This window comes from Antechinus flavipes, chromosome 2, assembly GCF_016432865.1.
Source record: "Antechinus flavipes isolate AdamAnt ecotype Samford, QLD, Australia chromosome 2, AdamAnt_v2, whole genome shotgun sequence".
NCBI classification, from domain to species: domain Eukaryota; kingdom Metazoa; phylum Chordata; class Mammalia; order Dasyuromorphia; family Dasyuridae; genus Antechinus; species Antechinus flavipes.
In genome coordinates this window covers 101,220,252-101,245,208 of record NC_067399.1, presented here as the reverse complement: position 1 = coordinate 101,245,208, position 24,957 = coordinate 101,220,252, and positions in this window count along the sequence as shown.

Below are 24,957 nucleotides of genomic sequence, written 5' to 3'. Positions count from 1 at the left end.
GATTTGTAAACCAATTATATATACACCAATATATTCAAAGTGACATAAAAATTTCTCAGGTAAAAAGGGGTCATGAGTGGAAAAAATTTGGTGACTTGAAATATCTGTTAATAGAAATATTTGGTTGAAAGAATGCAATATAAATAGTTTTAAATGATATTTGATATGTCCAAAATGAGTAACGCATCAGAAAACTACTTAAACAAAAACATATTAGTTTTGTGTTAGAAAAAATGTCAAAAAAAGTTACTATCTCATAGGTGGAGTTGAGCTCATTTCTATTCTTTCCATGTTGTTCTAGTCTTTGTTGCAAATCTCTTTATTTGTATCTTTGGTCAAGACATCCATTGAGATTCAGTTCAATTAAACAAATATTTATTACAAAATTTACTCATGCATTTTCTATTCATCCGGAAGAGGCTGGGAAGGAGCCTGATTCCAGAAAAGTTGTGTTAACTTGTAATAAAAGGGTCTCATGGAAATATTGATGCATATGTAGATATTCTATTGGCTAATCACGTGGTATCTTTTTGATCGAGAAAGCCTAAAAAAAAGAATTAGTAATCAGAACTTTGACAATTTTTATTTTCTGCGGCTCATTCTTGTTTTGGTCACTTTGCTGTCAGCTACAGATTGTTCTCATCTAATGAAAGACAATAATTTTAATTAGAGAAATCTTTAGTTCTCTCCACTAAGTCTGACATGTAGCCTTGTAAATTGGCTTCCATGTTTTACTTCTGTGTTTCATTTCTGTTTTAAGTAAATGCTGTTAATCTGGTGGCTTCAAATTTGTGATTTTTGAAAGGTCAGGGAGGAATGAATGAACTTTATAAGTGACCTATAGGATTCATTTAAAATATAGCTGAAATGAGAATTGATCTGCATGTCATATCTAGATATGAATTACTAAATAATTATTGTATACATGAAAACTGCATCTGAACTCACTGTCCCAGAAATGAAGATGGAATAGGAGAGAGTGTGTATTTGAGGTACTGGAAAGAAATATCTGAACTTTTGGTTTTGAAATACCTTTGAAATAAATTTGTGTTAAATAATTAAATGGAATCAGGATGCTAGCCTGCTGGCCACTAACAATGTGAGGATCACAACCAATGTGCACTCAGGGTAACTTTATAGGAAAGAAATACTCTAAACATCAAAATACCTTTGATACTTGATATTATGAGGGGGAGATGTGGACTCTTGACACTGGAAGACTGAGCAAGAATATTCTTGCTACATTGGTATTTACTATGTCAATTCAGTAATTATTAATAAACACTTACTATCTGTAGGCAATGTGGTAAACAAGGCAAAACAACAACAAACCAGTAACTATTTCTCCTCTGAAGGAACTTGTAAGATCTTTGGTACACTCTGGTGATACAAAGACCAACAAGAAAAGAATACATTCACTTTAGGGACATATTTAATTATTTGAGAAAATCTAGTTTAAATCCCAGTATAATTTTTTGGAGGGACAGGGGGGAAATCTATCTGCCAAGCAATTTTTCTTTATCTTGTAGCATAAATGTAGTCAGAATTTAATCATACATTTTCATTATGCTATACTATCAATATATAGTATCGTTCAGGGGATGGAAAAATCATACCTGTCTGAGAGTTTAAATTGAAATTTGTTTTCTTATTTCTGTTAGAAACCTGACCTTGGCTCCTTTTTCCAGAGGCTAGTTGAAAGAATTCACCCTAAAATTAGGAAACAAAGGTACAAAATGCTGAGGTCACTCCAAAAAAATAACAATTCATTTAAACATTAAAAAACATCAAATGTTAGGCTAGTAGTAGGCAGATGAAAAATATAAGTAAACAAATTGAAAATGGAATACTGCAGTGTAAAAGTAAACATAGGTAGAAATAAGGAAAATCAATGGAAGTAACTAAAAAAGGCAATAAATCTTCCTTAAGGAAAATTGTCATGTTTTCTGAGTGTGCAAATATGACCTATATTAAAGTTGCTATTTTGATGAGCCCAGAGTTCTTCAACTTTATATCCAGTACACTATTTAAATGAATTTGTGATTCAAAGGAAGAGCTGGAAGATAGACAGCTTCTTCACAAAATCATCCATGAAGACACTTTTTAAAAATTTTGTGCTATAGTTTATTCAGCAGTCAAAAGATCTTGAAAATAGATGGTTGCTTTCTAGCCTCCATTAGCAGGGGAATAGACTTTGTGACCCAGAAGGTCCTTTCTATCAAGGTCTGTGGTGAAGGTTGCCAACTCTTTTCACAGCCAGTGAAAATTTCCAGATCATTCTATTGGGAATGAAATGCCTTGGGGCAACAGAGTACAATTAGTCATAGAGGTTGTTTTCATTTTTTAAATCTAGGAAAATCCCATTCCAAAACCTGATGATAGGGGTGATAGAAGAGGGAGAATATGTGTACAATTTATAGCACAGCAGAATTGAAATTTAGGATAGAATATTGAAATGTTATTTCTAATTTTCACAAGACCTGAATAAAGAACTGCTTACCTTGTTTGATAGGAATTTAGTATATTTTTGATAAAACCTAAAGCTTGAAAAATCCCTTTCTTTATATAATCATACAAAATAGTTTCATTTTTTTTCTGGACAAGTTATTTAGGACTTTTGCCTCAATAGTATCATTGTAAACTTAAAATGAGATTTGTCCTTTTGTAATGGGGTTCTTAACCTGGGTTGCATCCTTTAAAATATTTTGATGACTATGCTTTAGTATCAGTTTTCCTTGTAATATCCTGTATTTTATATTGTGCATTTAAAAGCATTCTTAGAAAAGGTCCATATTGCACAACCAGAAGAGTTTATGATCCCAGTCTCCTGGATTACATCTTATTATACATCTCTGTTATAGTGAAGATTTAAACTATACCAAGTTTTAGCTAAAATTGTCTGCTGAAATTCTCCAGCCAACTCTTTCCCAGTTAATTTTTAAAACGTCCCTTTTTACTGTTGGTCCATGTCATCTGACCCTGTTGCCTCAGTAAACACAACAGATCCTTTATCTGAAAATATTAGGTAAACCTAAGAACTCTAGGGGCTCTGGGCCTTCAACTATACTACCCCTTCATGCCATCACCAAAGCTACCACTGAGCATCTTGTTTATGGGATGGTGAGTGCAAAGAAGAATACATATGAATCTGTAACTCACTTTAATGACTCTACTCTCCTGTGCTATGCTTGACTATATTTGTATACCATTTAACTTGTCTAAATATTGATTTATTCCTTTAATCAGAAGAATGCCCTAAGTTTTCATGCACTTGGTTTTCACCAGTGTGCCCAATTGCCCCCATGACACAAAAAGGTTAAAAACTCTAATGAAATTGGTTTGCAATGCTTATCTTATTTTTTCATGATTATGTTTATTGCAATTATTAATAACTAATATTTAGGTAATATTTTAAGGTTTGCAAGGCAATTTACTGATATTATTTCATTTGAACACTGAGGTATGTATTCTTCTTATTATTTCTATAGATAAGGAAACTGAAACTGAGAAAGATTCAACGACTTGCCCAGAATCAAACACTTACTAAGTGTTGAGGATAGATTCTAATCCAGGTCTTTCTGATTTCAAGTATAAAACTCTAATTGTGTCTTTATTATAACCACTTTTTTATTTTATAAGTTACAGTATCTTTAGAGAACTCTTCTTCTCAGGAATAATTTTCAGGGAACTTCCGGTTAAGATGGCGGAGAGGAGGCTCACAGTTGCATAAGCTCCGCGCTTTCTCTCACTATCCACTTCATTACAAGCCTCTGAATCAATGCTTGACTGAAAAAAACCCACAAATAGTTACCAAGAGAAGCCATCCTTGAGATCCGCCAAGAAAGGTCTGTCTTTACTGGAGGGCTGGGGCGGTTTTAGATCGGGCGCAGGCTGAGGGCAGCGGCAGTGAGAGCACGGGAGCAAAGCTGAGAGGGGGTGGGGAGTGATCGTAGCCGTCTCTGCGGGGAGAGCTTCGCTACAGGTTTGGAACCTGCAGCAAGTCAACAGCCCAGCAGAGAAGCTAAAAACACCGGGGCTGAAGAATACAACCGCAAACAGCTGGAGTCTCTCAGGACCTGGCCCCCCCCCCCTTCCCCCCCCTCAGTGACTCAGCACGCTTTGGGATCTCAGAGCGCAGGCGCAGCACAGTCCTGCTAGTGCCTCACTGCTGCCCCCTGCAGTCTGTAGAGGAAGCTCGATAACACACCCAGCCCCCCCCCCCCAAAGAAAGACTCCAGTTTTTTCTGTTTTTCTTTGGTAGTTTATCTCTGATTAATAGACAGAATGAGCAAGAAGCTGAAGAGGACTTTAACCCTTGACAGCTTCTATACAGATAGAGAGCAGACTCTAAATCCTGAGGAGACTAAAAACAGGCAGTCCCCAGGTGATTCCCCAAAGGAGGAGATCGTCTGTTCCTCAGCACAGATGAACCTCATAGAAGTGATTAAAAAGGCTCTCACAAGGGAGCTAGAAGAAAAATGGGAAAAGAGTCTGGAGAAAGTTAAAGAGAGAGTGGATAAAGAAGTAAAATCCTTGAAAAATAGGATTAGTGAACTGGAAACAGAAAACAGCTCTCTAAAAAACAAAATTGGCGAAATGGAAAAAAAATTCCACAGAACAAAAGAACTCAATTGGACAATTAGAGAAAGATTTTAAAAAGTGAGTGAAGAGAATACTTCACTGAAAATCAGAATTGAACAAGTGGAATTGAATGACTCGAGGAGACAAGAAGAATCAGTCAAGCAAATCCAAAAAAATCAAACAATGGAGAAAAATGTGAAATACCTTCTGGGGAAGACAACAGACCTGGAAAACAGATCCAGGAGAGACAATCTGAGAATCATTGGACTCCCAGAAAAACATGATGAAAAAAAAAGCCTGGACACTGTCTTCCAGGAAATCATCAAAGAGAACTGCCCAGAAGTCATAGGAACAGAGGAAAAAATAAACATTGAAAGGATTCATCGATCACCCACTGAAAGGGATCCTAAAATCAAAACACCAAGGAATATAGTGGCCAAATGCCAGAACCCTCAGGTGAAAGAAAAAATATTGCAAGCGGCTAGAAAAACCCAATTCAAGTATCAAGGAGCCACAATAAGGATCACCCAGGATCTGGCAGCATCCACATTAAAAGATCGAAGGGCCTGGAATATGATATTCCGAAAGGCTAAGGAACTTGGTATGCAACCAAAAATAACTTACCCAGCGAGAATGAGCATCTTTTTCCAGGGAAGAAGATGGACATTCAACGAAGTAAGCGAATTTCATCTATTTCTGATGAAAAAACCAGAACTTAACAAAAAGTTTGATCTACAAATATAGAACTCAAGAGAAATCTAAAAAGGTAAAGATTAATCTTGGGAACTATATTTTGACTATATAGATGTATAAAGAATGCATGTATACCTTGTTCTAGAAATTGATGTGGAAAGGACATTGTACCAGAAAAAGGGTAAAGTGGGGGTAGTACATCTCATGAAGAGGCATAGGAAACCTATTATATCTGAGAGAAAGAATGGAGGGGGATGAATATAGTGGGTATCTTACTGCCTTCAGAATTGGCTTTAAGTGAAAAATCTTAAGACATATTCAATCTATGGTGAAACTTCTCCCATCTCATTGAAAAGTGAGAAGGGAAAAGTGGAAAGGGAAGGAATAAGCTAAGCGGAAGGGAATACGGGAACTGGGAGGGAAAGGGGTAAGATAGGGGGAGGAACTCTAAGGCGGGGGGAGGGACACTAAAAAGGGAGGGCTGTGAGAAGCAAGGGGTGCTCACAAGCTTAATACTTGGAAGGGGGGGAAAGGGGAAAGAAGGGAGGAAAGCATAAACCGGGGTTAACAAGATGGCAAGTAATACAGAATTGGTCATTCTAACCATAAACGTGAACGGGGTAAACTCCCCCATAAAGAGGAAGCGGTTAGCAGAATGGATTAAAAGCCAGAATCCTACAATATGTTGTTTACAGGAAACACACCTGAAGCGGGGAGATACATGCAGGTTAAAGGTAAAAGGTTGGAGCAAAATCTACTATGCTTCAGGTGAAGTCAAAAAAGCAGGGGTAGCCATCCTGATCTCAGATCAAGCTAAAGCAAAAATTGACCTAATTAAAAGAGATAAGGAAGGACACTATATCTTGCTAAAGGGTAGCATGGATAATGAAGCACTATCTATATTAAACATATATGCACCAAGTGGGGTAGCATCTAAATTCTTAAAAGAGAAACTAAGAGAGCTGCAAGAAGAAATAGACAGTAAAACTATAATAGTGGGAGATCTTAACCTTGCACTCTCAGAATTAGATAAATCAAACCAGAAAATAAATAAGAAAGAAGTCAAAGAGGTAAACAGAATACTAGAAAAGCTAGATATGATAGATCTCTGGAGAAAATGTAATGGAGACAGAAAGGAATACACTTTCTTTTCAGCAGTTCATGGAACCTATACAAAAATTGACCATATATTAGGACATAAAAACCTCAAACTCAAATGTAGTAAGGCAGAAATAGTAAATGCATCCTTTTCAGACCACGATGCAATGAAATTACATTCAACAAAAAAGCAGGGGGAAGTAGACCAAAAAATAATTGGAAACTAAATAATCTCATACTAAAGAATGATTGGGTAAAACAGCAAATCATAGACATAATTAATAACTTCACCCAAGAAAACGATAATAATGAGACATCATACCAAAATGTATGGGATGCAGCCAAAGCGGTAATAAGGGAAATTTCATATCTCTAGAGGCCTATTTGTATAAAATAGAGAAAGAGAAGGTCAATGAATTGGGTTTGCAATTAAAAATGCTAGAAAAGGAACAAATTAAAAACCCCCAGTCAAACACTAAACTTGAAATTCTAAAAGTAAAAGGTGAGATCAATAAAATTGAAAGTAAAAAAACTATTGAATTGATTAATAAAACTAAGAGTTGGTTCTATGAAAAAACCAACAAAATAGACAAACCCTTAGTAAATCTGATTAAAAAAAGGAAAGAGGAAAATCAAATTGTTAGTCTTAAAAATGAAAAGGGAGAACTCACCACTAATGAAGAGGAAATTAGAGCAATAATTAGGAGTTACTTTGCCCAACTTTATGCCAATAAATTCGACAACTTAAATGAAATAGAAAAATACCTCCAAAAATACAGCTTGCCCAAACTAACAGAGGAAGAAGTAAATATCCTAAACAGTCCCATCTCAGAAAAAGAAATAGAACAAACTATCAATCAACTCCCTAAGAAAAAATCCCCAGGACCAGATGGATTTACATGTGAATTCTACCAAACATTTAAAGAACAATTAACTCCAATGTTATATAAACTATTTGAAAAAATAGGGATTGAAGGAGTCCTACCAAACTCCTTTTATGACACAGATATGGTACTGATACCTAAACCAGGTAGGCTGAAAACAGAGAAAGAAAATTATAGACCAATCTCCCTAATGAATATTGATGCTAAAATCTTAAATAAAATATTAGCAAAAAGATTACAGAAAATTGTCACCAGGATAATACACTATGACCAAGTAGGATTTATACCAGGAATGCAGGGCTGGTTCAATATTAGGAAAACTATTAACATAATTGACTATATCAATAACCAAACAAACAAAAACCACATGATCATCTCAATAGATGCAGAAAAAGCATTTGATAAAATCCAACATCCATTCCTAATAAAAACACTTGAGAGCATAGGAATAAATGGACTTTTCCTTAAAATAGTCAGGAGCATATATTTAAAACCATCAGTAAGCATCATATGCAATGGGGAAAAACTGGAACCTTTCCCAGTAAGATCTGGAGTGAAGCAAGGTTGCCCACTATCACCATTATTATTTAATATCGTATTAGAAACACTAGCCTCGGCAATAAGAGTCGAGAAAGATATAAAAGGAATTAGAGTAGGCAATGAGGAAACCAAACTATCACTCTTTGCAGATGATATGATGGTATACCTAGAGAACCCCAGAGATTCTACCAAAAAGCTATTGGAAATAATTCATAATTTTAGCAAAGTAGCTGGCTACAAAATAAATCCCCATAAATCCTCAGCATTTTTATACATCACCAACAAAACCCAACAGCAAGAGATACAAAGAGAAATTCCATTCAGAATAACTGTTGATACCATAAAATATTTGGGAATCTATCTACCAAAGGAAAGTCAGGAATTATATGAGCAAAATTATAAAAAAGTCTCCACACAAATAAAGTCAGACTTAAATAATTGGAAAAATATTAAGTGCTCTTGGATCGGCCGAGCGAACATAATAAAGATGACAATACTCCCTAAACTAATCTATTTATTTAGTGCTATACCAATCAGACTTCCAAGAAAATATTTTATTGATCTAGAAAAAATAACAACAAAATTCATATGGAACAATAAAAAGTCGAGAATCTCAAGGGAATTAATGAAAAAAAAATCAAATGAAGGTGGCCTAGCTGTACCTGATCTAAAATTATATTATAAAGCAGCAGTCACCAAAACCATTTGGTATTGGCTAAGAAATAGATTAGTGGATCAGTGGAAAAGGCTAGGCTCACAAGACAGAATAGTCAATTATAGCAATCTAGTGTTTGACAAACCCAAAGCCCCTAACTTCTGGGAAAAGAATTCAATATTTGATAAAAACTGCTGGGATAATTGGAAATTAGTATGGCAGAAATTAGGCATGGACCCACACTTAACACCATATACCAAGATAAGATCAAAATGGGTCTATGACCTAGGCATAAAGAACGAGACTATAAATAAATTAGAGGAACATAGAATAGTTTATCTCTCAGACTTGTGGAGGAGAAAGAAATTTGTGACCAAAGATGAACTAGAGACCATTACTGACCACAGAATAGAAAATTTCGATTACATCAAATTAAAAAGCCTTTGTACAAATAAAACTAATGCAAACAAGATTAGAAGGGAAGCAACAAACTGGGAAAACATTTTCACAGTTAAAGGTTCTGATAAAGGCCTCATTTCCAAAATATATAGAGAACTGACTCAAATTTATAAGAAATCAAGCCATTCTCCAATTGATAAATGGTCAAAGGATATGAACAGACAATTTTCAGAGGATGAGATTGAAACTATTACCACTCATATGAAAGAGTGTTCCAAATCATTATTGATCAGAGAAATGCAAATTAAGACAACTCTGAGATACCACTACACACCTGTCAGATTGGCTAAGATGACAGGAAAAAATAATGATGAATGTTGGAGGGGATGCGGGAAAACTGGGACACTAATGCATTGTTGGTGGAGTTGTGAACGAATCCAACCATTCTAGAGAGCAATCTGGAATTATGCCCAAAAAATTATCAAAATGTGCATATCCTTTGATCCAGCAGTGTTTCTATTGGGCTTATATCCCAAAGAAATACTAAAGAAGGGAAAGGGACCTGTATGTGCCAAAATGTTTGTAGCAGCCCTGTTTGTAGTGGCTAGAAACTGGAAAATGAATGGATGCCCATCAATTGGAGAATGGCTGGGTAAATTGTGGTATATGAATGTTATGGAATATTATTGTTCTGTAAGAAATGACCAGCAGGATGAATACAGAGAGGCTTGGAGAGACCTACATGAACTGATGCTAAGTGAAATGAGCAGAACCAGGAGATCATTATACACTTCGACAACGATATTGTATGAGGACATATTTTGATGGAAGTGGATTTCTTTGACAAAGAGACCTGAGTTTCAATTGATAAATGACGGACAAAAGCAGCTACACCCAAAGAAAGAACACTGGGAAACGAATGTGAACTATCTGCATTTTTGTTTCTCTTCCCGGATTATTTATACCTTCTGAATCCAATTCTCCCTACGCAACAAGAGAACTGTTCGGTTCTGCAAACATATATTGTATCTAGGATATACTGCAACATATCCAACATATAAAGGACTGCTTGCCATCTAGGGGAGGGGGTGGAGGGAGGGAGGGGAAAAAAAATCGGAACAGAAATGAGTGTAAATATAATGTAATTATTAAATAAAAAAATTTAAAAAAAAAAAAAAAGGACAAAAAAAAAAAAAAAAAGACAAGGTAAAAAAAAAAAAAAAAAAAAAAAAAAAAAAAAAAAAAAAAAAAAAAAAAAAAAAAGGAATAATTTTCAATCTACATTTCCCAAATTTTGCATAGTCTCTGCAACTTTGAAAGTAAAGGAGTGAAACCATGCCAATAGACAAACATTATTGAGTCTGAAGAAAGAACCATGGAAATGTCTGTGTTGAAAATGTACAAGCTATACAGGAATTTTTCCTACTTTTTTCATTTTTTAGAAGAAAGGGGAGGAATATAATAGAAAAAAAGAGAAAGAAAAGAAAGAATGTAGGCAGGAAAAAAGGAAGGAAAGAAGGAAGGGGAGAGAAAGAAGGAAAGAAGAAGCAAGGAAGAAAAAGAAAAGAGAGTTTTGGAAGTATTTTTTAAAAGTGAAAAGAAGAGAATTAGAAGTGAACTATAATGACTCACAGACATGCACAGCACCTTTGAAAATCACATTGAATTTATTTTAGTTTTACTTTAAATTTTAATTGCTTAAAACTGCACTCAGACTTTTGGATCTCCCTGTATTTTTTAAAAAAGCAAGTAGTACATGTTAGATATTAGTACTTTTTATGCGTAATCCTCTGTTCTATTAAGTAACAGAAATACTTATTTTATTTCTTATTAAGTTAGATCTGAAAAATAAATAAAAAAGAAAATGCACATCTTACATAGTTGTAATATAACAGATTATGACAGGATGACACATATCTGTTTTTTCTCACTTAAAGGTTTAATCCCATCAATGGGATCTCTGCTTGCTAGAGACTATTGGAGTGGAAATTCTAAATCAGGTATGTAGTCATTATGTCCTCACCACTTTTCCTCTCTTACCTATCCCAAAATAATCTACATAATTTTATTTCATCATACTGCAGTTCACTTGCTTGTGAATGGAAGATAGATTGGCCTTTTTTGGGACATATATTGTTTTAGAGAATTCTGTTATGATGCTTGAGTGAGCTTTTGACTTTGAAATATAATTTTTTTAGTCAGTAGTCTTTCTTGAGAAGGAAAGCATTACACAAAAGGCTAATTTCTCATCTATCAACTCATGGCAGAGAATGTATTGGTGCTTTGTCATATGATGTTGTGCTGCTGTACACAATTGTCCTGTAACCTTCTAAGCAAGGACTCTTAATTTGTTTATGTGTGAAGCCGACCTTCCATCTGGTTCTTTGTGATAAAAGACATCTTTCAGGAATGGTTTCTTAGAGAGCAAAAATGTCAATCTTGCCTTCACTACATATTTAAAAGAAAAAAAAAACACTTCATTTTGTTTATATATTCCCCCCCTCCCACCATGATTATGAGCAGAGTTCTCCAATTTAAACCCTCTCTGAATGGAGAGAAATTTAAGTTCTAGAATAGGCAAATTCCATCTTTGGGAATTAAGGGAACTATTATTTTTTTATTTTGAAAGTACACTATAGAAAGTCATTTTAAAAAATTTGCTTTTTTTTTCTAATGGTAGCCAGATATTTGATTTGCTGCCTTTGCACATCAGTCCTTTTTTAATCTAGAGTAAAACATGGCTCAGTGCAATCTTCTTTGAAGCATGAAAGGTATACATTAGGTACCTTGATATATGACTAGTATTGAAAGAGAAAAATAAAAGTTTGAACACCCCCTTATTCTCCTTATATAAAACCTAGTGATGTTCAAAAACATATTGCATTGACTAGGTCCATACAAGCTGAAATTTAATAGGTTTATAAATACCATAAGATGTCACAATGATTTGCTACTACCTTTTAGCCCCATCCCACTTTGAGATATCCACCCTCTGATGCCAGGTTAACCCCAAGATAGCTTCTAATACCAAGTCTAAATATTCCTTATCTGCCATTAGTAAATGTTTGGAGCAGGAAAGGCTTCACCAAAATAATGTTTTAATGCCTCTAATGAAGAAATCCCTCTTGCTGCACTATACTGCTGTTAATCTAATCATCAAGTGGTTTTCTAAGGGGCTTCTCAGCAAGCTTAAACAATCTTGGTTATTTTAGAGATTTGTAAGCATTTCAATACCTTTCTTGGGATGCTAACTCAGTCAATGTTATGATCAGAGTTCAGATGTGCTCCTTGGCCTGTGTTTTATGGTTTCTGTATACCCTCCACAGCTACTATATCAGTCTCAGAGCAGCTCAAAGACTTCAATGTATGTCCTTGAGAAAGATACTTTTTTTTTGTTCCCCCTATATAATATGAAAAATACGTTGGATTTTGGAATAATGGTGATCATGATTAAAAATATTAATAAAATTATATTTCATAGTGATAGTATTATAGGAAACTGAATTTCAGAAAGATGAAACTGTCTATTATTAGGTTCAATTCAACAAATGCTTATTTTTATGATATAAACAGTGGAGGAACTAGGACTAGTCTTCTAATTAGGTCAGTGTTTTCATTAAATTTTTTTTGCATTAACATGCAGGAAAAATATTCTTGAAATCAATATTATAAAGATCATCTGGTGAGCTATGGTGCATTAAAAATGTCAGTTGTGATTCTGATTGTGTTTCAATGTTCTCTAAGCATCCTCTCATTTTTCTTCCTTTTTTTAAAAAAAGGACTTTCTTTATATAAATCATTTTATTACATGGGAGGCTCTGGGAAGTTTGATAGAATTAAATTATCTGCCATTTTGCTTGGTCTCCATGCTGGTTTAAATTGACATTATATCTTTAATTAAATTGGAAATTAACTTTCCATGATACTATTATATAATCATTCCATAGCAAGCTGTTCATCCTTCATTTTATAGTTGTTCAGAAATGATAAAATGTGGAATAGTCAGGACCTTTTAATAACTGCTTCTCTGTCCCCCTTTTCAGATGGATAAGGGTAAAGCAGACTTCAGGGAAAGGAACCCAAAGGTGTATTTTTTTTCTTAGTCTGAATATTGAGACAAATATGTAATTTCTTGAGAAGTATCAAAATGATAATCTTTTTTCTGATACTTGCCACCTTTGTGATCTTGGGTAAATTTCTCAGTTTCCCTGGCCTCCAATATAGGGAAAGGTTTGGAGTAGATGGTATTCTCAATCCCTTCTAGATCTAAGTTTCTGATCCTGGAATCAATATGAACCATTCCTGCTCTCAGGGCCCTCTAAGGTGCTATGCTCCTTTTCTTTTCTTTTCTTTTTTTTTTTTTTGTATTTGTTCATATTTTTACTCCGGCCTGGAATGTTTCTCAGCTCATTTCTCATGGTGCTGTTTGTAGTCAAGCCCCAAATAATTTTATTGTCTTTATTTTTTATTTGCAAGGACTTTCATTTATTTATAGAAAATATTCTTCTACTTCTCCATTTTTTGTTAATCGATTCTTCTGGAATCATAAGTGCTTCACTTAAAAAGATATTGGCATTTGTTTCCATATTTTAAAATTGTCACCATAGAAAAATCTTCCCTACCTCCAGTTGTCCTGATCCATATGGGGACTAATATTCAATAGCCATCTTTCTTCATTACACCATCTAGTAGAATACCAGTTCCTTGAAGGCAGGAACACTCTTTTTTTTTTTTTTTTTTTTGGTATCACCAGTGTCTCAAACAAAATAGACAATATTTGCTGGCTTGGATTGATTTGGATTATATGGTAAAATACATCTTTTATATATGTTCAGATATGCTATGAGTTGGACTGTAGAAAAGTATTGTAATGTCTGTTATATTGCTATCTTAGTTAGCCTCATGAGGCTGTTTGACAGATACATGAGAAAATGAGTTTTTGATGCTGTATTTCTTTCTTTTTTGTGTATGAAATCTCATTTGTTCCTCTCCTGCTCTATTCTCAAACTTTCTTACCCTTAGAGGAGAGTTCAAGTAAAATTAACTGTACTTTTCCATGAAAACTACTGCTGATCCTAATACCTTTCACTTACTATTTGTTGGCATGGAAACAATACTAGAGTTTAGGAACTTAGCTATGGAGGTGCTCCCCCTCTTCCATTTTTTTCTTATACTGATCATAATTGTATTCTAATTAGTGACACTGAACAGACTGGTGCTAATTTCAGAATCCCAGAAGGAAAGTTAAAAAAAAAGAAAATAAAATCCTACATTAAATAAGAGTTAACAAGGAAAATGCATCAAGGCCTGCATAGAAAGTAAATGCCTCTTAATGAAGAATAGCAACTTGCTTGAGAAAGCAACTCTTAATGTCTGATTATGATGAAACCAGAGTTTTTGCTTAGATCTGTAGGCCTTCAGATCATTTTGTACTATATGCACGGAAATCAATATGATCATGTGTTTACTGACCTAAAATTGATCTCTCCACCAATCTAATGAAGTTCATTGACATTTTATAGGATTTATATTAACTAGAAATTGAGCATTACTGAAAATAGAGCTTATATGTTTGGGTAAAAAAAATTTTTGACAGTTAACATTCCAATTCCGCATAATTTTTTCCCCTGTTGGCATGCATTCAAAACTGGAAAGATCACTATCTAAGCACAGTTAAAGTGGGGATTTTGCAAAATGTGCAAAGTAGGTAAGAAAAATAAGAAAACTATTGGGCAGGATGAATAGAATCTTATTGGAGCAGATACAAAACATGAGTACATGTATACTGAGTATACTTCCTTTTCAGGGTCTTGATTTCTGGGGAGTATGCTGCTTCCTTAGATGACAGGATTCTATCCACTATGGATGATGGAGATCTTTCTCTAGAACAGCTTCTTTAAGCTCTTATGTGTCTTGGATCCGTTAGGCAGAGTTGTGAATTCTATGGACCTCTTCTTAGAATAATGTTTTTTAAAAAACATAAAAATAAAGAAAAAATATGTGACAAAGAAAACCAATTCTATTGTAACAAAGCCAATAAAATATGTTAAAAATGAGTACATGGACCCTTAGGCTACCGTTTCACTGTACTCTCTGAAATGTTTGTTCCATACATAAAAATTATTTTCTTCTTAAACTTTTTCCTATATTAAAACTATATCTTCTGATTCACCAAGACTTGGATCCTTCTGAAAGCGCCTCACTGGCCACCTTTTTAATCATTGGTTGCACTTTTCCTAATTCATTGATCAAGCTTGGAGTATTGCAATATTCCTTGTTTCCCATTGTCACTTTCAAGCTTACCCTCTCCTACCACCATTCAGTAACTTTTTTTTTCCTTTAAGCTTCATTCAATTCATTTGTACCAGAAATCAAAATTTTGGTAATTCTTGTCTACCAAACTCCAGACATCCCCTTTCTTTTCTCAATAAATTCGATGCCTGACTTTCTTTCCTTTTCAGTCCCTGCTCTCATATTAGGGAACTTCAACAATGATCCTCCTGTAAAAACCCTAAACTCCTAGTTCTTAAACATACTCATTTCACATGACCTGTACCACTAAGACTACCACAGAGATGCTTATACTTTTGATTTTGCCATAACTCACAAATGTACTGCTTCCATGCTTATGAACTCCAATACTTAACATAGCATCTAGCATGTGGTAGGTGCTTAATTAATGCTTGTTGATGGAGAACTCTACAATTCCCCTATCCCATCATGATCTGCAATCATTCCACCTCTTCCTTTGCCTAGAACCCCTTTCTTTGATTTTACCATGGCCTCTACTGCTCAGTTCTTTCCCAAGCATTTTCATTTCCCATACAGTGGCAAAACTTTCATTGTTTCCCATCTTGACCTTTGGGTACACAAGATTCAACCTTAAACTATCCTTTGCTCTTGAGTTCATTGTGCCTTTATATTATCACTGATTTTGTCCTGCCAAGCTTCAGTCCTAAATTTGTCCCATCAGCTACTGCATTTGCTTCTAATCATTTATTGTGTGTATGTGTCACACACTTGATAAAATCATGAAGACATACTGACTATATCTACTACATATTTATGTTATATAATCTCAATTGGCCAGTTATTACAGTGGGAAAAAGCAAACAAACATTTATTCAGTGCCTACTATGTGTTTGGCAATATGGTAAACTCTATAAATATTTCATTTTATTTTTACAACAACCAAAGGAGTTGGCTTCTATTATGATCCCTATTTTACAATTGAGGGAACTGTGGCAGACAGTGGCTAAGGAACTTGCCTGGGGCCACATAGCTAGTAAGAATCTGAGGTTGAATTTGAACTTAATTTTTCCTGACTCTAGATATAATGGTTTATCCATTCTGTTACCTAATTACCTGGGATTTCCCAAAACAATCCCTTTATATCTCACTAGTAATTCCTTAAAGGGGCTTTCCCAAAGGTTTTTATGCTTATTCTGACATTTCAGAGCATCTCTTTTCCCGACCATTTTGACTAAGAATCTTGCTTCATAATTGACTGAAAATATTTAAAGAATTCACAAAGAGTTCCTTTTCCTCCCTCTTCCTTATCTCCCATTACCTAGATGTCTTTTACCATTATCTGATTTCACCCTATGTCACATGAAGTACTGATTTTTCTTGTCAAGGCCATGGATCAAGATAGAATTTGAACATTGACATGGGAGGAAACAAATCATGAGAACAGATTTTTTTTTTATTCTCTAATTACTGAAACTGATAAAAATCCTTTCCAACTAGTATTCGGAAGGAGAAGGCAAACAGTTATGTACGAGTAAGATATGGAGAAGATAAACTGGGGATAATTAAAAGAGGGGGAGCACTAGCATCAAAAAGAATTAGGAAAACTTTGTTATAGGTGAAACTTTAACTCAAATTTCAAGGGAGCCAGGAAAGCTCCCATTCCATTCCATCTTTATCAGTAGATTGGTCCCTTTATCATTATTATTCTCTCACATTTTCAGTCTCTTCCTGTCTACTTTCTGTTTCTTTATTTTCTACAAAAGTGCTTATTTATCTCCCATTTTCCCAAAAAAACCCCAACCCCATCATTTGATCTATCTATTCCTGCTAGCTATCATTCTATATTTTGCCTCTCTTTTGTGTCTAAGCGTATTGAAAAGACCATTATGGATGTCCCCACTTTCTTTTCTTCCAGTCAATACCCTCTCACTTGATTCTTGTTAGTATGTCTGCTAATTATTATCCTATATCTCTTCTACCCTATGTGACTAAACTACTTGAAAAGACCATCTATAATAGATGCTTCCATTTTCTTTTTCCTAGCGCCCTCTTCATCACCCCTTACATTTGGGCTTCCTACTTCATTGTTATACTGAAACCTCTCTCTCCAAGATTACTAATAATCTCTTACTTGTCAAATCCAATAGTCTTTTTTTCAATCATTCTCTTCAACCTCTCTGCAATTTTTGACACTATTGATCACTCTTTCCTCCTTTTTAACTTCCTTCTCACCAGGTTTTTGGGAAACCATTCTTTCCTAGTTTTCCTCCCATTTATCTTCCCACTTCTTTTCAGCTTCTTCTGCTGTGTCCTCTTCTAGATTATGCCCTTTGATTGTAAGTGTCCCACTGGGTTCTGTGTTGAACCCTTTTCTTTTCTTCCCTTCTACTACTATGCTTGATGATTTCATTAGCTCCCATAGATTTAATTATCATTTCTAAGTTGACAATGATAATTCTCAAAGCAACCTATTCTTTGCTAATCTCTCTGCTGACCTCCCAGCTCAGATTTCTAATTGCCTTTTAGACATCTCAAACTAGATGTGTAATATATATAAACTCATCATGTCCAAAATTGAACATATTTTCTTTCTCTTTAAATACTCTCCTCCCCCATTTCCAACTTCTCTATCATCATAGAGTGCAACACTACCCTCCCAGTCTCCTAGGTTTGCAACCTCAACTCCTCACTATCTTTCTCATTCCTTCTCACTCCCCCATATTTGACCTGTTGCCAGGATTTATTGATTTTTGCCTTTGCAGTACCTCTCAAATATGTCCCCTTCTCCCTTCAGATGCAGATCTCTAACACCTTAGATTTAGACTATTGCAATAATATGCTGATAGGTCTCCTGACTTAAACATTTCCTCACTCCATTCTACTCTCCATTCAGCAATTTTCCTAAAGTTCAGATCTACCATGTGATCCTTTCCTAAAAATTAAAGTCAGTTTACTTCTTATGGCCTTCAGGATCAAATACAAAATCCTTTATTTGAGCTAGTATCCTACTTCCTTTCCAGTTTTCCTTTATCTTACAGTGTACTCTTTGATCCAGTAACACTGGTCTCCTTGTAGTTCCACAAATAAGATACTTAATCTTTTGTCTTCAGGTATTTTTCTAACTATACCCCATATCTGGAGTGTTCTTCCTCTTGCATCCTGGATTTCCTGCCTCCCTTGAAATTTGAGTTAAAGTTTCATCTATAGCAAAGTTTTCCCAATCCTTTTTGATGCTAGTGCTCCCTTTCTATTAATTATCTTCAGTTTATCTTCTCCATGTCTTGTTTGTACATAATTGTTTGCCCTCTTCTTCAGAATACTAGTTGGAAAGGATCTTTATCAGTTTCAGTAATTAGAGAATAAAAAAATCTGTTCTCATGATTTGTTTCCTCCCACGTCAATGCTCAAATTCTATCTTGGTTTTCAGATTCCTATCAGAAGTAGGGCTAGTAATAATCATGAGGGCTAAGATTTTTTTTTTTTGTGTTGCATAATAAAGTAAGGAAGAGTCATAAATTTATGGAATTAGGGACAAGGGGAAAAATTGGGATTATGTCCAGAAATTGGCAAATTATATATCCCCAAAATTTGCCAGAGAGCTTAAAAAAATCTACTATTATAATTTGGCTTTTGTGTTTCCTCCACAGAAATAATTTCACTCAGATAGCATATCAAATCTTATGCTGTCAGCACAATTAGAGGTGGAAAGGACCTACTATGTCATTGACTCCATCACATTGTGAAACAAGGATTGTTCTTGACAGTACATTATTTCAGTATAAAATTTACTACATAAAAATCACTTGGGAAAAGTTCTCATTCTTTTGTAAGATTGTCATGTATCAGGGTGACCTGTTTTTATTAGAGTTTGTCTAAATTCAAGCATGTGAATATGCTATTAGTCAATCTAAGTCGACACTGAGATTGTCTCTATACATGCAAATTGAAATGAAAACTGAAAACAGTTTTTGGACAATTTAGACATAAGTAGCTAAATTGTAATAAGAGAATTCATGAAAGCATTTAGGATTCAAATCTCATTGTTAAAGAGCATATGAATCAAGACCTTGAATTGAGGTGTAATGTTTAATCATGATGTGTAGGATTTAATATGCTAGATTTATTTATCTTAGGGATTTGGTCTGACCCCCAATTATTGTTGTCCAAGGGTTTTCAGCATTAAGTGATACAATGGATAATATAACTGAGAAATTAGATAAAGCCTCCAGGTTTAATAAAGATATTTAATGATTAATGAATTCAGTTATTGATTTGTCACTCATCTAGAAATATTTATCAAGTATACAATACACACATACATACTATATATTTATATACATTTGAATATATGCATGTCATGTCCATATGTATACCATAAATAATATTGGAGTGTAGGATATTTTCATGGAGGACTGCTACCTGTGGTATGAGGCCTGCTTTCTACTTAACAGCTCCAAGAAGCTATAGCATGTGCAATGGCCATACCCTAGTAAACTGTTTTAGTAGATGATATAAACCAGGTTGAAGATAACTAACCAGGAGGAAGACTTCCCCTGATGGAATAAGAGGATGAGAACAATTTGTTCCAATGGCCATGAAGGCAGCTAAAGTAGGTTCTGGAGAATGCTTAAGAGACACTGAAGACATCAAAGTCATCACTGCATCTTGAGCCATCACTAGTTGCCCTGAATCTATCCTATCATTGGACTGTGATAACTCTGGAAGAGAGGGTAAGGCAAATGACTTTGTGCCTCATTTATTCATGAATCAAAAGATTATATATATAATTTCACCATTTTTACCTATCTCAAAGTCCCATGGAAACAGACAAGTGATGAAGCAACAGGAGTGGATACACTGGGAGCTATAGTTACAATCCTGCTCACAGATGGCCCATGCATAAGGGTGTCTTTTTACATTCTGTCTCTTCACTTACAATGATGTAGTCTATGATTTGTTACAAGTGTGCATCCACAAAGTTTTAGTTCATTTAGGTAAATGGAAAACAGTATTGGCGATAACGTCATGAAATGCACAAGTCTTCAGTAATAAATGATCATTATTGTTGCTCTTTCCAACTCCATTCCTTCCAAGAATTCCCTGACTTGTCTGAAAGCAGCAGTGGGATTTGTTAGCTCCCCATGGTGACTGAGCAGTTTTCTGTGGATCATGTTGCTCATCTCCTGGTGTGATGAAGGAGCTAGAAAAGGTGCCTTAAAATTGTCTGCTTACCCAATTCTGGGCTAATTACCATGACAGGTGGGGATCCCATCTTGTGGTGAAAATACACACACAGAGTACAAAAACTTCTGCAAAATGATTCCACTCATGATCCATATGTGGAATATGAGAACACTTTTAGATAATACAAAATCCAGTAAATCTTAGTGACAAACAGCTTTTCTTGTTAAATAACTCAGCAGGTAATGCATCCAAATAGAGTCAAAAATTCTGGCAAATGAAGAAGAGTTTCCTGAAATTGGAGCAGGCTACTTGTTTTTCTGGGATGGTTGTATTAAAGGGAAGCACCAGGAAGTGGAGGACGCTTTACAATAAAAAATAATCTCGTCAACAAGCTTGCATCCATACTAAAAAGAGTAAAAAGCAGTTTCATGACAATGTGATTGACACTTGCAGGAAAATGCCATCATCATCAGTTCCTATTATCTCACCATGACAAAGTCATGAGATCAAAGAAAAAAATTTTGAAGACCTGGAGACACTTATCAATGTGCCAAAAGGGAACAAGCTTATAATTCTCAGTGACTAATTGCTAATGGCAAGAGGTCTTTGGAAGGAATGGAGTTCTACTGGACATGTGTATTTCACAACTTCATCACTAATACTGTTTTCCATTTGCCTAAATGAAATAAAATTTTGTGGATGCATCCTTGCAGCAAACATTGGCATTTAATAGACTACATCATTGTAAGGAGAAGAGACGGGATGTAAGAGTGATGAAGACAGTGTCTGGAACAGAGTGCTAGAGTGATCATAGACTTATCCTTTCCAAGCTAAATATTCATGTTCAAAAAAGTGGTGGCTCCAAGGCAAAATGAACACCAGAAGACTTAATGTTAACAGATTAGAGTATTTCTCTGAGTGGGAACAGTGTGTTGCTAACTAGAAGGGCAAGTTGAGCCAAAACACAGTTGGCAACAGTGGAGCAGAAAAGGAGTGGGCAGCTTTCAGAGATTTGGTCTATAATATTGCATTTATTCATCTGGGTCAAAACACTTGCAAACATCAAGACTGGTTTGATGAAAATGATAGGGAAATTCAAAAGCTTCTAAAGGAATAAAAGCAATTCCACAGGGTTTGCCCCAGGATAATTTATCCATCTTTAAAAAAGCAGCATTTACCTCCAACAAAAGTAAAGTGAAGCTTAGAGAGGTGCAGAATTCTTGACTCCATGAGAAGGAAGAAGAAATTCAGTTCATACTAATAGTAATATTCCAAAACATTTTGATGATGCTCTAAAGGCTATTTACAAGGAAAAGGCCTATGGTTCATTTTAGCTACTCAGTGCTGATGGAGTGACATTAATTAGTGATAAGTATGTGATCCTAGAGAAGTGGATTGTACACTTCCATATGGCTCTCAATAAACCATTATCAGTCAAGCTGAAGGCATTGATCATTTACCTCATGTTGAAGTCAATTCCTTTCTTGACAAATTGTCAATTGAAGAACAGATTTTGAATGCCAGTAGGCTCCTCTCCTGTGGGAAATCCTATTCTATTCTATTCCATCTGAGGTTTAGAAGAGGTTCATTGCTCATTCAAAAGGGGACTGAAATTTTTTGGTTACATAACAGAACAAGGTTATCCCCCAGGAATCTAAGTATATGTGCATCCTATCTCTATTATGGTAAAGAAAATAGGCTCTCCTATGAGAATCACAGAAATGGGGGTCTTTTTCTTAGTTGCTGCAGGCAAAATTCTTGCAAGAGTCCTCCTTAATAGATGGATCCTCACCTGGAAGATGGTCATCTACCTGAGAGCCAGGGTGGCTTTCAAAGATACTGAGAAACAGTTAATATGGTCTTTACTGACTGAGAACTCCAGGAAAACTGTCAGGAAGAAAACAGAGGTCTGTACATGACATTTCTTAATCTGATCAAGGCCTCAATCATGAGGATTTATGAAAAATTATGTTAAAATATGGTTACCCAGAGAAGTTCACCAGAATGGTATATCGATTTCATAATGTCATGCTTTTCTGGGGTCTGGATCATGGGCTATGGTCTTGAGCTTTTTCAGTCTCCAATGGAGTAAAACAAAGCTGTGTGCTTCCTCCCATGCCAGGATATGGAATTATTACCATTTGAATTATCTTAGGAAGATTCTGAAGATCACTTGGCAGGGCAAGATATCAGACATTGAGGTCCTTTCTCAAACAAAATTCAAACTCTTCTACAGAGAATGCAACTTCGATGGGCTGGCCATGTTGTTCGAATGCCAAACATATGCTTACCTAAAAGACTATTTTATGGAAACTTCACATAGGACAAGCACTCCCATGGGAGCCAGAAAACAATACAAGAACTCTTAAGCTGTCTCTTAAGAATTTTGGAATTGAATGCATGTCATGGGAGACACTGGCAAAGGCTCTCTCAGCAGGGCATGCCCTCATCAGAGAAGGCATTGTACTCTATTAGCAAAGTAGAATTGAAGTAGCTCAAAAGAAAAGAAATGGGAGATGTACAAATTTAGAGTATACACCCCAAATGTTCATATGGAATATTTGCAAATGACTTGTGGTAGAACATTCTGAGTTCATTCTTGTCTGATCAGCCACATTCAGGCACACTGTTACTTGATTCTAACATAGGTATATCATTTTGATATACCTTCAAAAATAAAATCAACCATATATGTATATATAACGTAGTTCACATATGTGCTATGCAATATATAAATATTATATATACTTTTATCTATATATAATATAATTGACATATAATATATGTGTATGTAACATAGTTTACTTGCATATATTACATTTACGTAGGGATACTCTAGATAATATTCTTTTGGTCAGTCAACTGTCATTCGTTAAGCACTTATTATGGCCCAGACACTGTGTTAAGCACTAAGGATTTAAAGAAAGAGAAAAATAAAGTATGTGTATGTGTATGTGTATGTATGTATATATGCTTATAGTTTTGTATGTATCATGTAATATATGTTTATAATTCTGGTGATGAACTTTCTCAATGCAGATTTACACATGACTTTTTAAAAATAACTTTTTATTGACAGAACCCATGCCAGGGTGATTTTTTACATTATCCCTTGCATGCACTTCTGTTCCAATTTTTCCCTTCCCTCCCTTCACCCCCTCCCCCAGATGGCAAGCAGTCCTATATATGTTAGATATGTCACAGTATATCCTAGATACAATATATGTGTGCAGAACCGAACAGTTCTCTTGTTGCACAGGGAGAATTGGATTCAGAAGATAAAAATAACCTGGGAAGAAAAACAAAAATGCAAACATTTTATATTCATTTCCCAGTGTTCTTTCTTTGGGTGTAGCTGCTTCTTTCCATCCTTGATCAATTGAAACTGAGATAGATCTCTTTGTCAAAGAAATCCACTTCCATCAGAATACATCCTCAAACAGTATCATTGTTGAGGTATATAATGATCTCCTGGTTCTGCTCCTTTCACTTAGCATCAGTTCATCTAAGTCTCTCCTGGCCTCTCTGTATTCATCCTGCTGGTCATTTCTTACAGAACAATAATATTTCATAACATTCATATACCACAATTTACTCAACCATTTTCCAATTGATGGGCATCCATTCATTTTCCAGCTTCTAGCCACTACAAACAGGGCTGCCACAAACATTTGGCACATACAGGTCCCTTTCCTTTCTTTAGTATCTCTTTGGGGTATAAGCCCAGTAGAAACACTGCTGGATCAAAGGGTATGCACAGTTTGATAACTTTTTGAGCATAGTTCCAAATTGCTCTCCAGAATGGCTGGATGTGTTCACAGTTCCACCAACAATGTATTAGTATCCCTGTTTTCCCACATCCCCTCCAACACTCCACATTATCTTTCCCTGTCCCTCTAGCCAATCTGACAGGTGCAGGTTTACACATGATTTGAAGTATAGAGCTTTAAATTATTGTCTCATGCATGAAGAAATTAAGTGACTTTCTTAGAGCCTTCTTTTTTGTTATCAGATGTGAATCCTGATCATGAGATCAGCTCTCTATATACTTCAGTAAGTTTCACATATGGGGATATATGTATATATGGCTACATACATGTAGTTATATATATATATATATATATATATATATACACACATACACATCTATAATACAATGAGTATATGTATATATACATAGACACATATCTATGTTGTATAAATGCATATATTTATCTAATATACACATAAACATATACATTTATGTTACATTATTTTCTCTTTTTAACTCTATCCCTCCCCCCCAAGCATGGTATATTAAGAGCACTCTGGTACCTGCCTCCCATCTCTCATTTTGATATCATTAAAATATTACCTTGAGGAATTAACTGAGGAATTACTTAGAGCAATAAATTAGGATCCTTGAGCTAGAAGACAAAAGATGGAAATTCATGCCTTGTTTCACAACACATCCTGCTATACATTATTGCCTTTTTGCTATCAGTCTAAGCTATTGAATGCCTGGACCCCCCCCCCCAACTTTCTAGTTTTTGTGGCCTTAGTTGTAAATGCTGTCACTGATCTATTCATAAAAGAATATATATATATATATATATATATATATATATATTATATATATACACACATACACATCTATAATACAATGAGTATATGTATATATACATAGACACA